We start from the raw sequence: 14,448 nt of genomic DNA on the forward strand, positions 1-14,448 counted from the left end.
CCAAATTCTTTTAACCTATGATTTCTTATCGAAATATATTTCGTTAATTTTTGCCCTTAAAATGCCAAATAAAACTTTTTTTCACATTATCAGCTGCATGGGTCAACATTGCATTAATTTCCATCAGAATTTATTCCATTGTCCCCCCAACAAAGCCCTTGCAAAAAACTTTGTTTTGTTTGCCTCGCCCAAATTTATGAGGGTAAGATGCTAAAATAAAGAAAACCAAAACGAGAGCACCAAAAATGTATGGAAAATGAGAAATAAAACTAAGAAATCGACGAGGGCGCTGAAAGTGCGTGTATTGCGATAGCCTTGAGCCACATATGTGGGAATGGGATATAGAAGAGCGCCAGCCGAGATGAACATAATGCAAAACTTTGCCAGTCACCAATAGAAAGAGACGGCTAATCGGTGAACGAAAGAGAAAGGGATATTGATAGTCTAGAGAATTCATTGAGACAGCGACAAAATATAGAAAACGCAGGAATACCAAGTGAATGGCCACTAAAACTAAGATGCACCCAATGAATAGTGAAAAATGAAAGCATTATTAGAAAAGTTTTTATTTTCTGACCATTTTTGTTAAATTTATGTTAATAAACACGAAGAATGTTTAGCACTTATATTTGTAACAGAAAAAAAAGCAAACAAATCCTAATAATTACCTAACCTTTAAGTAAGTTAAAGTGTTTCAATAAGCTGATTTATTGTCAACAATTTATTAAGAAAAATAGTCACAACCTACATGAATTGATCTATATCTCTTAGTTCATCATCCCCTTTAATACACGATGCGTGGCTAGGGTATCTAAAGAAAAGCCGAAGGAAAAACCTTCGTCAAAGATGCCGCTATCAAAATTGTTGTAGTTGTAGCTCGGAGCTCGGAAAATCTTTTTCAATAACAACAACAACAGCAACAACAACAACACAATGCCCATTACGCATATGTAATAATTTTCATTTTCATTTTTCCGAATTTTTTCTCTTCTTTCTTGTCATCACAGCTGTGCCGGACAAGGAAAGGCGGGAAAACAGAAGGGAAATGGGCAAGAGAAGGGGAAAACTTGATGGTAGCCGTTTAATTTTTGCTCTTGTTGTTGTTGCTTTCTTTTATTAATGAATTTCTCTCATTTTTTTCGATTCTCTATAGCTTTTGCGTTCGTGTCGTCGGTTTTTATACGTGTTTCCCTCTTTTTTTCCTTGTGCTCTTGTTTTTTACTATTTGGGCTATGTCTAAAAATATGTCCGCCAATTCGCTAAGTGGCCCCAAACTTATCTATACGGGATACACAGAAAATACGGTAAAATTTCCAAACGAATTCGAAAGAAAACTTTAAATAACACATTTATTTGAACAATAAACAACAAATAAATAATCCAATATGATAAAAAATGTTTAAAACAAAGTATTTCATTATTTAATATGTTCAAAATGCTAACAATAAATATCTACCCACTGATTGTTAAACAATATTAAAGAGATATAGACGAACGATAATAAATCAATTTATAAATACAGGTATTAGTACTCGTAATTATTCAAAATATTTTGGATCAATAACCTTAAACTTCAAAAAAAAAAAAATTGGCATATTTAAATTTTAAAGAAACACTAATAATAAAAAATTAGACAAGCATCTATTAATTGTAATCTTCTTAGCCAAAACTCGGTAAAAAATATAGCACATCTAGTAAAAATTGCATGGCATTAATTAAAAGAGCTTTTTAACCACATAATGGATAACTTCCGTAAGTAATACTTTTATACTCATCATCCCATGCCTTTCGCCTGCCCTTTGAACTTTCGGTAAAACAGTAAAACTTTTGGCACCAGAAGCTTAAATCAGAGTTTATTCAGTCCCTTGGCCCATTAAAGACCAATTTATGCAAATTTCTATCAGCTAGCAAATGCGTATAGCTTAATTTAATTAATGTTAGCTCAAACAGTGTTATTGCATACTTTGCTAAACATTATGTATTTGTTTAATTGAGTATTTTTTTTTATTATTTGTTATCCTTTGCTAATTGATATTGTCACAAACTCACTAATTGGCCAACGTTGGTAAATACACTCGTTATTTTAGGAAATCACGTAGAAGCAATTTGATTACATTGTAAAACTGCAACCTAAATGTAAGTTTGTTCTTATATTTAATTTATATACATATATATTACTATTCATGTTTATCTCCTTCGGTCGCTTTCAAAGTGTTGTTTTTACTTGTTTTTGTTACCGCTGCGCTTTGTGAAAATTTCTCAATTTTTGGCGCGCATTTTCAAGCCGGCACACTTTGCACACACACATTCACTTGCACTTGTAAAAAAAAAAACAAACCAAAAAAACAGGTTCTATTCAAATATTAAAGAAAAATAAACTTTAAACATATCAGAATCCTTTCTTGTCTGTTTATTATTAACACCAAATCGCGAAGTTTTGGTAGTGAGATGTTGGTAACGAATGTGATGCCACCGGAAAAAAGGAACCGCGCCGCGTGTCCGTACACGTGGCCAACTCGACGTAGACTGGGCGTATACGTAATGCCAGAATATCTGGCTCTGCTGCATCGAGTCTGCCGCTCGACTGTTGCCGCTGCCATGGCGGATGCTGCTACTGCTGCTTGTCAGGGCTGCCCAGTCAGCTGGTTTTCCCGCCAAATCTGGCTTTTTTGCCTGCTCGCTTGGCCATTAACAAAACATTTATGCTCACTGCTACTTTTTAATGTAGCCATTATAAAATGGAAATTGCAAGCTGATTTTAGTTAGAAATTTAACCTTCTATTTGTGATTTTACCGAAATTTCTAAAAATGTTTTTTATTAACCTATAATCAACTAATTTGAATAATATGAAGAAGTTTAAAATTTTTAACATAGTGAAAGTAAACTTACTACCCCACAAGGAACTATTTTTATATACATTTATATAAAAGTATATAATTAAACAAAATAAAGAAGAAATTGTAAAAGTCTCAAAATGTTTTGTTTCATATTTAATTCCTTTTGTTGTGCAAATGAACTCAAGTGGGAATAACAATTATGTTCGAGCTCAAATACAATGCTTGAACTGCAGCCAAATAATGGGATTGATATGTGTACGCCATAAAGCTTTAAAGAACTAATTAAATTTAAATGAAAAAACTACATTTAGCAATAATTGATTTGTCAAAAATCCTTATTTCTTTTGGAATTTGAGGCTCCTGAAGTAAGCCATAATAAATACTTGGCACCTCGTACTTTTTGTAGGCTGCCAGTAAAGATTTTTCTCATCAAATTCCGTTTCTTGCTTTCGCTTTTCCAGTTCCAACTTTCAGGAAATCCGGCTCATATCGCCAGTATTGAAGGTGTTCACAGCAGCAATAATGTCGCTATAGGTAGACTCTCCCAACCAGCTAACCTTTCCGGAAATCATATTATAAGAAAAAATAATATTTATATCGATTGATATTTAAGAAATTGTTTCTTTCTCTTTAATTGTCAATCAGCACATTTAGCACTAATTTAATTAACAGCCTACTCATTAACACAATAAACAAAATTAAAGTTTGTTTTGAAAACAATATTTGTTTTTATCGTAAATCGATTATAGAATCAAATAACATTTAAAATACAATATATATATAAACGTGTCTAATCAAATTATTTGCATAATATGGTACACTTGAACAGTATAAAATTAATCTATAAATAAACAACGTAATCATTCATTTTTCAAATACCATTAGTGAAACCTATTAAATTAAACTATTTTTGTGAATTTTCTTTATAACTTTTTTCTCACCAAAAGTTGCCATCTCTGGGAATGCTCCACAAACGCTCAAATTCGGGTGAGTGAAAACACGAAGCACCACCCGATCACAGCCGAAGTGTGCTCGTGAGTGGCCTGATTTTCACTCAAAATAAAATTTTCCCTTTATTCGAGTGAAAGAGATGGAAAGGAGCGGATACTTTGAGTGAGTTGTAGGTTTTTACTCATTTCCGTTGGCACTTCCGACTTCGTCCTGGGCCAAGGAAGTTGTAGCCACGCTGACAAGGACAACAAAGTCTGTCTTCATTTTTTGTTCGGCTTCTTCGCATAATATTTTATTTTATTTCGTCTGGTTCCTTTTTGGTGAAATGTCAACTGACATTCTTGGATCAGTCTGTGGAAACTGTTTTTAAAAACGTTGGGAATGTGGTTTGCTTTAAGCCTCAAGCGATTTGATGTTTCCTTTGGGATTCGGTTTTTTACTTTTTAACGGAAAGTCTTTGAATTTGAATAAAATTTTTGGCACATTTGACCGATTATGTAAAATGAACTTAACATTTTTATACAAAAATAAAAACGACGAAATCCCAGAATTAATATATCTAATACATATTAGATATACGTTGTGTTGGCTGATGTAATATTGTTGCTTATTACAAATACATTTTTAGCAACTAAGTATGCTATAAAATTGTTAAACAGTTATGTCAAATTCGCCATTTTTAAGCGGACATCTAATAAAAATACCCAAAAAATGTTAGGATATAATATTATATTGCAATAAATTTTAAAACATACGTATGAATAAATAAAAAAATTAATCGCATTAATTTTTTATTCGACTTTGCAACATTTATGAAATGCTGAAAAATACTGATGTAAGCTTTTAAGCAATAGATACAGTCCCAAACTGACAGCTTTACTAAAATCGATATAATCACATAAACACCCAATTAACCTTGTCCAAAGAGTATCCTTCGAGTCTGCCAACTTGAAATACTGGCGAAAAAAAGTGATGCCTGCGAAACACAGGAATAAAAAGCAAAGCAGCAGCATGGCTGCGTTTTTGCATCAGGAGCTGGGACAACTGAGACCAAAATCCGCATTGTATGAGGCCACAGAATCCAGCGAGGAGGACGATGGGGTCGAGACGTTCCCTTGCTTCAATTTGCTGTTCTATTTTGCTATTTTGCCGCTTCCAAAGGCCACAGGGCAGCAAAAACAGCAGCAGATGCAGCACAAGCAGCAAAAGCAGCAACAACAGCGAAAGGCGGTCAAAGGCTGCCAGAGTTACAACCAAATGAGTAAGATGCGAAGAGGCAGGCAAGAAAAACACCCACAGCTGCTGCCTGTTGCCTCAATAAGGAATAATTTGGCCGAGTATTCCCACCCATTTGCCGTTTGCGTTGCCATTTGCCGTTTGCCATTTGCCACCCACCCATCTCTTGTGCGCTATTATTCGCCTTTCGAATCCAATGTGTGTAATGCCTCCGAGTGTGATTAGCAGCAATGTTCGAGTCATAACCGTAATAACAAGGATATGCGCAGGACCCAAAGGACGCTACGTCTGGGGCTGGGACTGATGCCAAAAGAATGAAAGTTTGCCCGATTTGCCTGGCCCAAAAATGTATTCGCAATCAACGCATTTAAGTGTCAATCGACCATTGCAATTATTAATCAGTCGTCTCCAAGGATTTAAGGAAACTGCCAGCAAAGACCTTAATTACATAATCAACGAGCTGGGCCAACGTTAAGCAAGCTCAATCTGAGGATATCCAAGTATATCTGTCCACAATTTAATTGTGGGTATTCGTATCTGTGGCGATAAACGAGTCTGTTCGCCTAATTCTAATACTATATTTATGGACATGTTCGAAAGGGTCAGCTATCTTGTTTCCTTTGTTTTAATATTTGCACGTTCATTTTTGCTCATTTGGGGAATCCATTAAATTGCCACAACTCTAACTTTGAAAAACATTTTTGCAATCTAATATATTTTATGTAAATAATATCCTTAACAAATTTAAAGTTCAATTAGTTCATTGTCCATGTAGAAAATAGTCAGTGATGTGTTTATAGTTGAAATTAATTTAAAAACTATCTTGTTCTTCGATTTAAATAGTTTTGAATAAATATTTTTTAATAGAAAGCAATATTCAATTAATAATTGTATTTTTTATAATGAACATAAGTAGATATTTTTCGTTATTTGTTTTGAATACTTATTAAGATTAGTTATTTTCTTAAGAAAAGTTTTGTAATATTCGCTTATTATGAAAAATAAACTTAATACATAAACTAGGGTAATTTTTAAGTTTTATAAATACTTTACTTTACATCATCATTTAAATAGAAATGGTTATCCCAGCACTAAGTAATTTCACAAGTTACCCAGTATCATTGTCGCAATCTCAATTGCTTTAAGTTTTCTATCAGCATTTAAGTACTTCAAAGTACACAAACCAATCACAAGACTCAATCCAAGTCAGTGAAACAAACAAACAAAATTTGCAACGGTTTAGTCTGTGAAAGCTTTTTTTTGAGGGAAATTGTGTCCGGAGCTATAAGCGAGAAACTTTCCAATTTCATGGGGCCATACAAACTCAGAATGTATAATTAAATTTCTATTTTTGATAATTGGTAAACTCAACTTAGTCTATCTATTCAAAAGTTTGTCCAATGAAAAACGAAAACCACAGAAACCGAAAAGAACAATCATGACGCATAATGCCTGTAATCCTCCACACACATTGAGGAAAATGACTGCTTTACTGGGAGTTTGTACAATGAATGCAATGAGCACCTGTCGATGGCAATTTAAGCTGGGAATCCAGGAATCCTGGAAAGAAGTACACTTAGAAAAACACAAACGAAAACTATCTAAATTATCTGTCATTCCTCCTTGCTATTTGTTGCTAAAAAATAGTTATTACAAATTAAAAAAAAAAAAAAAGTTCTAGCAAAATCCTTTAATCTTCATTTTAAATTATAAAAAGTGGCCATTAACAATTTACGTTTTTTTTTTAATCGCCTTTTAATAAAATGGAGTGAAGCACTTTTCCTCAAAAACAAAGTGCTATAGTATTTAAAATGAATTATAAATTGAAGAACGTTAAAAGAGTTTGTGTTTAATTTACATTCTTTAAAGTATCGATTATTTACTAAAACGATATATTCTAAGTAAATTTTAAATTTTTTTGTAAATACAGAATTTAATTATGTGCATCACTTTTTTGACTGTGCAGTAAAGAGACGGTAAGCCGCGCAGCCACATGGCCAGCGGCCTATTAAAGCAACAATGCCAACTCCCTCCCTGAATTCAGTTGACTTGCCCGCAGCCGGTCCCTTAATGTCCCCTCCATTTCCCTCTGGCCCACATATTGCAAATGAACTCGACAACTATTAAACACCTGAAAAGGCTGCCGTGTAGCAGCAATTGTAAAACCAGAGTGTCCAACAGCAACGCGAATTGAAGCAACAATAACAGCAGCAACATCAGCGATAACACAGCCATGAGAAACACTGGAAAAACAACAGCAGCAGCCGCAGCAAAATTAACAAGCAGCAGCAACAGCAACGCCAGCAGCAACCGTAATTGCAACAGAAGCAACACATATAAAATGTAAGCAAAGGCAGTGGAAATTGTTACTGGATTTGAAGAAATTAGACAAAAAATCAAATTAAAAAATTATTAACAAATGTTAATAGTTAAAAAAAAAGATCTAATTATGCCTTAAAGAAATTAACAGGGTAAAGATAATTCAATAATTTGTGGAAAAATTATATAATTCTAACACCAAAAAGTGGATCATCTAAATGCAACAACAGCAACCTCCAATCTAAACACAATCACCCACAGCAGCAACTTTAAAGTCAAAAGCAGCATCAAATCCAGTGGCAATGGCTGCAACTGCAACTGCAATAGCAACATCAGCAACCATAACAAAGTAAGCAACAGCAGCAGCAACAGTAAAAGCAACAGAGGAAATAACAAGCAACCAGAAAGGCAACAACTGACAACGGCAACATTTTGGGGCAGCAAAAATTGCAGAAAATTGAAAAATTCATAACGACCAAAGCTGTGAATATAAAAAAAGGACGTAACCATTTAAGCCAGAGACCAAAACCAAAAACCAGAACCCGAAAGCAACAGACAGCACTCGACAACACAATGTTTGGAACCGCAGCGGCAACAACAGCAGGTGGCATAAAACATGTCTGCCAAAAGTGCTCAGCGGAAAGGACTTTCCATGTGTCCATGCACCCAGGGGTTAAGGGAGCACAGAGGCTCGAGGTGCACGAGGGGCTCGAGGGGCTCGAGCGGTTCGAGAGGCCCGAGGGGTTAAACGGCAAGCGAGCGACAACAAAAGCAAAATGAAGCGACTTACAAAAGGCTTACACACCGCTGCCAACCTGCGCAGGTGAGCCAAAATCAAAACAAAAGGAAACCGAAACAAACCCAAACAGAAATGTAAAATACAAAAAAACATTGTAAACAACATAAACTGGCGAAAAACAAAACTTGTTTTACAAGGGATTCACCAGAATAAAAAGCAAGCTTATCATCAGAATAGTAACAAACTGAATTTCGCATGCGCATTTCAAATTTATTAACTTACAAATGCAACATATGTTTTGAGATTTTAAAAAGTGTAGTTACAACTGTATGCAGATTTTACGAATTTTTATTAAGTTTGCAACGTTTTAGCAACGTTCAAATCATTAAAAAAAAATACAAAACGAAAACAACCGAGGAACCAAAACTCAGTGAAAACCAATTTCATAATTAAGTTCTGAGAAGCGTTTCAGAGCGGAAACTTCGTAAACCGAATTTTTTTTCGTAGCTACATAATCGAAACTATTCTGACCGGTAATAAATCTAATTGCCAAATGCACAGCAAAATTTCCCAAAAGCCAACAGAAAATAACAAGTGAGATGAAATAAATAAACTGAGCAAATCTCACCTGTGGTTTCATGTTGTTACGTTCCTGCAGATACTACAAAATGCAACAAAAATTTATTTTAACAAAAGGGTTAAAAGGGGTTTTCGACTGCAAAATACTTGGTAGCTTTATTACAATAACCTGAACAATAATCCTTTTCAAAACTAATCTATGTGCAAAACGAAATTCTTTATAATTGGTCAATTTTTAGCTGCAAATTGATTCAATTTTCATGGGCCAAACGAAAAATGGCATATGGCTTATAACAACTGGCTGTAATCATTTTTTACAAAAGGTATTGTTTCCAATATAACATAAATTGATAGGAATTGTGAATATCCCATTAACGCCCTGATTACAGGGTATGGGGGGAAGACAAACTCGAAGTAACTGAAGAGGAAATGTGAAACGGACAATTCAAGCAACCGCATTGGACGACAGCGACAACGAACCTGCTCAGACACTGTGTCAACAATGTCTGACGAATTGTCAAAAACCACAAAATGCGGTGCTTGTTGTTGTCGGTGACAATGTGAAGGAGCAGCAAGGACGAACAGAATGCTAACTCACACAAAGAAAAACTTATACACACATACACAACGGAATTTGGGACAGGATAGTGTGGACAATTTGCGGTCGAAAAGTCGTACGCTTTTTTCCTACTACTATATTTTATTGTTATCATATCAATGTACGCATCGCCAGTCAGTGACAATAAACCATGAATTTCGCGAGGATACGTTTTTCGGGGGTCTAAAAAATTTGTCAACGACCTTAAGGCCGGCAAACACCGACCTCTTGACAATAATCGCAACACACACACACATGTTTGCGGGCCATTACAATGCATTGTGGATTCGGGCCGGATGTTTATGTCCTTGTTAGTTTATGAACTGAGAAGTGGGAAACATCGTTTCCCTGTGCCCTCTCACATTTATTTAGCAAAATCCATGGCATACCGAATTTTTATATAATCGAAAGATTCAAAAATTGATAACTTAACAAAATAAATATGTAACGTATATGTCAAAAATTGGAACAAATATATAGCTCAATAAGTAATCGTTTCTTTAAGCTTTCTAATATCATTAATTTAAACTGTTTTTTATTTACCGCCCTATTTCTGAACTTTTGAAAATTAAATTATTAATTATCTTACAAAAAACTATATACATATTGTATATAATTTAAATGTATCTGCACTTAGGATTACGCTTTAAAACAGTTTATGAAATGATCCAAATATTCAGTATTATAAGTCAGTATTATTCAACAAACCAATCTCAATTATTTAAAATTGTTGGTTGTCACACAAAATCTTTCAAATTAATTTTTTTATAATAAACTAGTTTTTTTTAAATCCTACATTTGTATAAATTTTAATCCAAAAACTAACTAAAAATAAAGCAAAAAATATATAAATAGATAAAGCCACAATATAAAATGCAATAAACTAATGCTATAAATATATTTGTCAACCCTACATTATTTTCTCGCTTACCCAACCGACTTCCTGTTAATTTTTTCTGCGTTTTGGTTCCTTTACAAGCGTTTGCAAACGCAATGTATGGATGTATGAGTGGGTCACACATTTTTTCACTTCTCCAGCGGAGCACCCTTTCCAGCGAAGCACCCTTTCCAGGAATTTGGCTGAAAGTTACATTTTATGCAATTAAAACGGAAAATCGAATCAAAATCCATATGCAAACACTGCGATGACTTTACGCATTAAATATCTGCGTTGAACAGTTTCTGTTGCAAAAAAAACATTCAGTTAATTTAATCTTCTGTTTAATGCGACTGCGTTGCGACCTGATCGAGCGAAAAGAAAGAAGAAGCTATGGGAAGAGTGCGCGTCAGTGGTGCTGATTCCAGGCGTGCGAATGGAAAAGGCTTTCAGAAAAGAGAAAAGGGAGAGAGAGCGCGGGCTCTCCTCCGTTGGATTGCAACAACAACCAAGGGAATTGGATATTGCGAGAGAGCATGAAAGAGCAAAGGAAACAAAATGGAAAGAGTATAATTTAAAATAGAGACAGCTTGGAAAATAACACCTATTGTTGGAAATTAGATCGCATTCCTGTTCTTCCATGAAATTTGTTTTACAAATGAAATGGTTTTAAAGGACTATCTATATTTCGAGTTTTACTGCAAAGCAAACATTTTGCTAAAATTATAATACCCTCTGCAAGGGTATTCAAATATTACTTTTTTTAAATTAATTTACAGTTTTTTAATTTCTTGTCAATCTTCACTACTTTCTCTTTACTTTAAGATCGGTATAGAGAAACGGATGATGGCTTTTTGCAGATGCGGTTGGCTTCAAATTGAGCCTTAATTGCTTTCCAGTCGCTTCCGTCACCCCCAGCACTTTCCGCCCCATTTTTTTTGTCCCAGTTTGCGTGAACTTTACACCGCATAAACAGGACATGAACAAAAAAAAACAAGGTATTGGCCGAACATCCGAGCAAATGCAATTGTCATTCAATCATTCAATCATTCACTTCCTACCCCGATGGGCGTTGCGGTTTGATTGTTTGCTTCGCTCTCACTCACTCCTTGTCAATCGATGGGTTGGTTTTTCACCACCCCTTCGGCATTTTCCGCCCACAGGCTTTTCATGTTTTTGCGGCAACTCAAGCGGCTTTTTGCGGGCGTTGAAAATTTATGCAGAAATATTTTAATTGAATTGTCACCGCGATTTTATTGTTGTTGCCGCGTGCTGCTATTTGTTGTTTTTTTTCGTGTCCTTTCTGGGGCACTTAAAAAAAATTGGTCTCTATAAAAATACATTTCAGAATTTGTAGAATTTATCACTCATAATTACCATCATACATTTGGTTGTTTTGTCTCAAATTTTATTTTTCGATTTAAATAATTTGATATACCTAAAAAATTTTCAAAAATCAAATGTTAGATTTTTTGTCCAGTGCAATGGCTACTGTAATCATTATTTGTTGTTGCCACACCGAAACACAGACACGTTTTTGTACACATTGTGTGAGTACTTTGCTCATTTTGTTCATTTCATTATTTTGTGAGCTTTTAACTTTAATTTAATTTTTAAACACCTTTTGTGTGTTGTATTTGATGTTTAACGTTGTCATTGTCGCCGTCAGTCGGTTGTTGTCAGGAGAGTTGATGAAATATTCAGGAGATTGCGGACCCATTCCGCACACAGTCCTCGGGCCATTGCCAATAATGACAGGCATGTTAATGACACCGACAATTGGCCAATTATGGCGGGAATGGGAATGTGGCTAGCCCCGAAACCAGAAACTCAAACCGCACAAAACCACCCCACTACCCACTACCCAGTACCAACACTCCCAACACCGCCAACTGAAATGGCCCTAGCCGCTGAGGAATGTTTTTGGAATCCTGAATTCCACCAGCATCCTGTCTCCCGGAATTGGGTAAACTTCTGGCCATGATTCTCACTTTTGAGCAGCATTTTTCAATTCTATTTCTCTGGAAGGAAAAAAGGTAAAAACCTATGGCATCATTCACCGCACAATGCCCAGAAAATCTCAATGAGCTGAGAAGAAAGGGAGGAAAAGGTGAAACCAAAACAATTTCCTAAGATGCAAATGAATATTTCACTGGGAGGCAACAGCAGAGGCCAAAAAAAAACACCTGCTAAACGCACGTGTGCAGTAATGTGTGCACAGGGAGAAGAAACACAACAATTTTGAGTTTCTTATACATAGTTTTATATATATTAAATAAATCAAATGTCCCTTTTTTTTAACCTAAATACTTAAAAATAACTTTTTGTACTATAAGTTTGTATTTATATACTTTTCATTTATATTTAGAAAAAGTTATATAATTAAAATTGAAAAAAATTTGGTTAAAAAAAATTTTGGTATATAATTTTTAGCAATATTAAAAAAGTCAAACGACATGCCAAATCAAAAAACTTATCTATATTAGATTACAAACTAAAGATTTGTAAGACACCTCTTACTTATTTTTTCTCAGTGTATATTTTCGTATCTGTGTAAGCACATATCCCTATATCCCTTTTTGCAAATTTCGATTACCAGGCGGATATGGCGGCATTGCCATGATAAGTAAACTTTGCTCCGCTTTGCTTAACTTTCCATCACTTTCCTTTGCTACTTTCTCCTCATGTGCCCCTTTTCAGCCCCGCCCTCTTTCACTTTGTCTCGCCCCCATTCGGCACTTCGGCATTGCAGAATTCCCAGCCGCTCAGCGCTTTTCAATTACACGGAATTGTCGAAAAAAATAAGAAGTAAAAGGTTTATGAATGCGCCAAAGTAGAAGCGATGTTATCGCAGCATAAGCAAAGTATTATGCAGGTCTTTTGAAAGAATTTAGGTTGGAGCTACCTATATCTTATAAGTAAATATTAAGAATATATTTGAAAATATCAAATCAGTCTTAGTTTGGTAATTATTTTCTTAAACAAATGTATTTAAGTTTGTTTTAATTGTATTTATTCTTAATGGTCATATTTTGTAATCTAATTTTTTGATAATTATTGTTAAATAGAAAGAAGAATATTTTATATTAAACGAATGGTTGGATAACATTCAATATCCTTGGATAGGGAACTCGGCAAGTCGAACATACTTTCTTGTTTCTGCGGATAGTTTAACAGGATAACAAACACTAGAACCTGTGAGCAGACAACTTACAGCGTTTCCATATAATTGCAGTGAACTATTTTTGCTGGCGCAATATTTCTAGCAACTGTCCGCCACTTTCCCCCGCTTTTGTATCCCCAAATCCAGATCCTGCTGCCTCCGACCAGCGTGTGCTCATCAAATCTTTCTGCTAATCTGCAGGCAGGCAGGTGGCAGGCTAAATAAACAAGCAAACAATTATAGCCCAAATACAAAGTGTGGCAACAAAGGAGCAGTGTGAGCGAAGGAAAATGGAAATGCGGTGCACAGAGAGAGGTTAAATATAATGCACTGTTTTAATAAAATTCCCCTTTTCTGTGATTTAGCAAAATTGAAGTATTTTAATTATGCAATGACAAATAAAACTAATCTCCTAGTGGGATGTAACTATATTAAAGATTCCTTAAAAAAAAACTTGAAAATATATAAACAAATTTAAAATCCTTTTTTTAAAAGCTCAACTTGCAGAAGTTTTTTTCGGTGTTTAAAAAAAAGACAAATTTATTACTGAAAAAGTAGGGAGAGAGGCTCAAGCGTTGTCATCATTTTGCAAGGCTGCCACAATGCGCAGCCTTAAGATGCTAAGCCTTGTTTTTGCTTCAATTTCAGTTGGATGAGTTTGCGGTTGACGTGCAAATAAAAATAACATTCACAATAACAATAATCTACCCCGCTCGCACATGTGTAATTACATCGGTGGGCAAGTGGGAAAGTGGGAAAGTGGAAAAGTGAAAGAGCGGAAAAGCGGGACGGTGGGTGGAACAAGTCTGTCATGCCTTTGGCTTACCATGTTTGGCGTGCTAAGCTGGCGAACTGCTTGCGAAAGCTTTCGAATTATCCCTATTGCTTAGTACTTTCCCTCGCACTCGCACTCTCCCATTTCCACTTTCACTCTCACTTTCTTTTGGCGGCGACGACAGCGAGTGGTTGTGTAATTAAATTTCCCGGCTGGAATGCTCCGAAAAGTTCGTTTTCATTGCGATTAAATGGCAATTGTTTTGTTCATGCTTATGCAAAGATAACAATTAAGTGCGGGAAATCATCGTTTGTTGTTCTCGTAATGGCCGACAAAAAGGAAACTCTTTTTGGCACCCTTTGGGAAACAAAAC

General features: G+C 35.1%; 1 protein-coding gene across 1 annotated transcript in view; it reads right to left on the minus strand.

Annotated features, from left to right (window-relative positions):
* Nucleotides 1-2,646, minus strand: part of LOC128264611 (uncharacterized) — an 84,468-nt gene extending 81,822 nt beyond the window's left edge. Inside the window, 1 exon segment of the mRNA XM_053000185.1 lies at nt 2,050-2,646. The gene's annotated coding sequence lies outside the window, so the exon portion shown is untranslated.
* Between the last annotated feature and the right edge of the window lie 11,802 nt (nt 2,647-14,448).

Source organism: Drosophila gunungcola, unplaced genomic scaffold, assembly GCF_025200985.1.
Source record: "Drosophila gunungcola strain Sukarami unplaced genomic scaffold, Dgunungcola_SK_2 000075F, whole genome shotgun sequence".
In the NCBI taxonomy this organism is placed as follows: Eukaryota; Metazoa; Arthropoda; class Insecta; order Diptera; family Drosophilidae; genus Drosophila; species Drosophila gunungcola.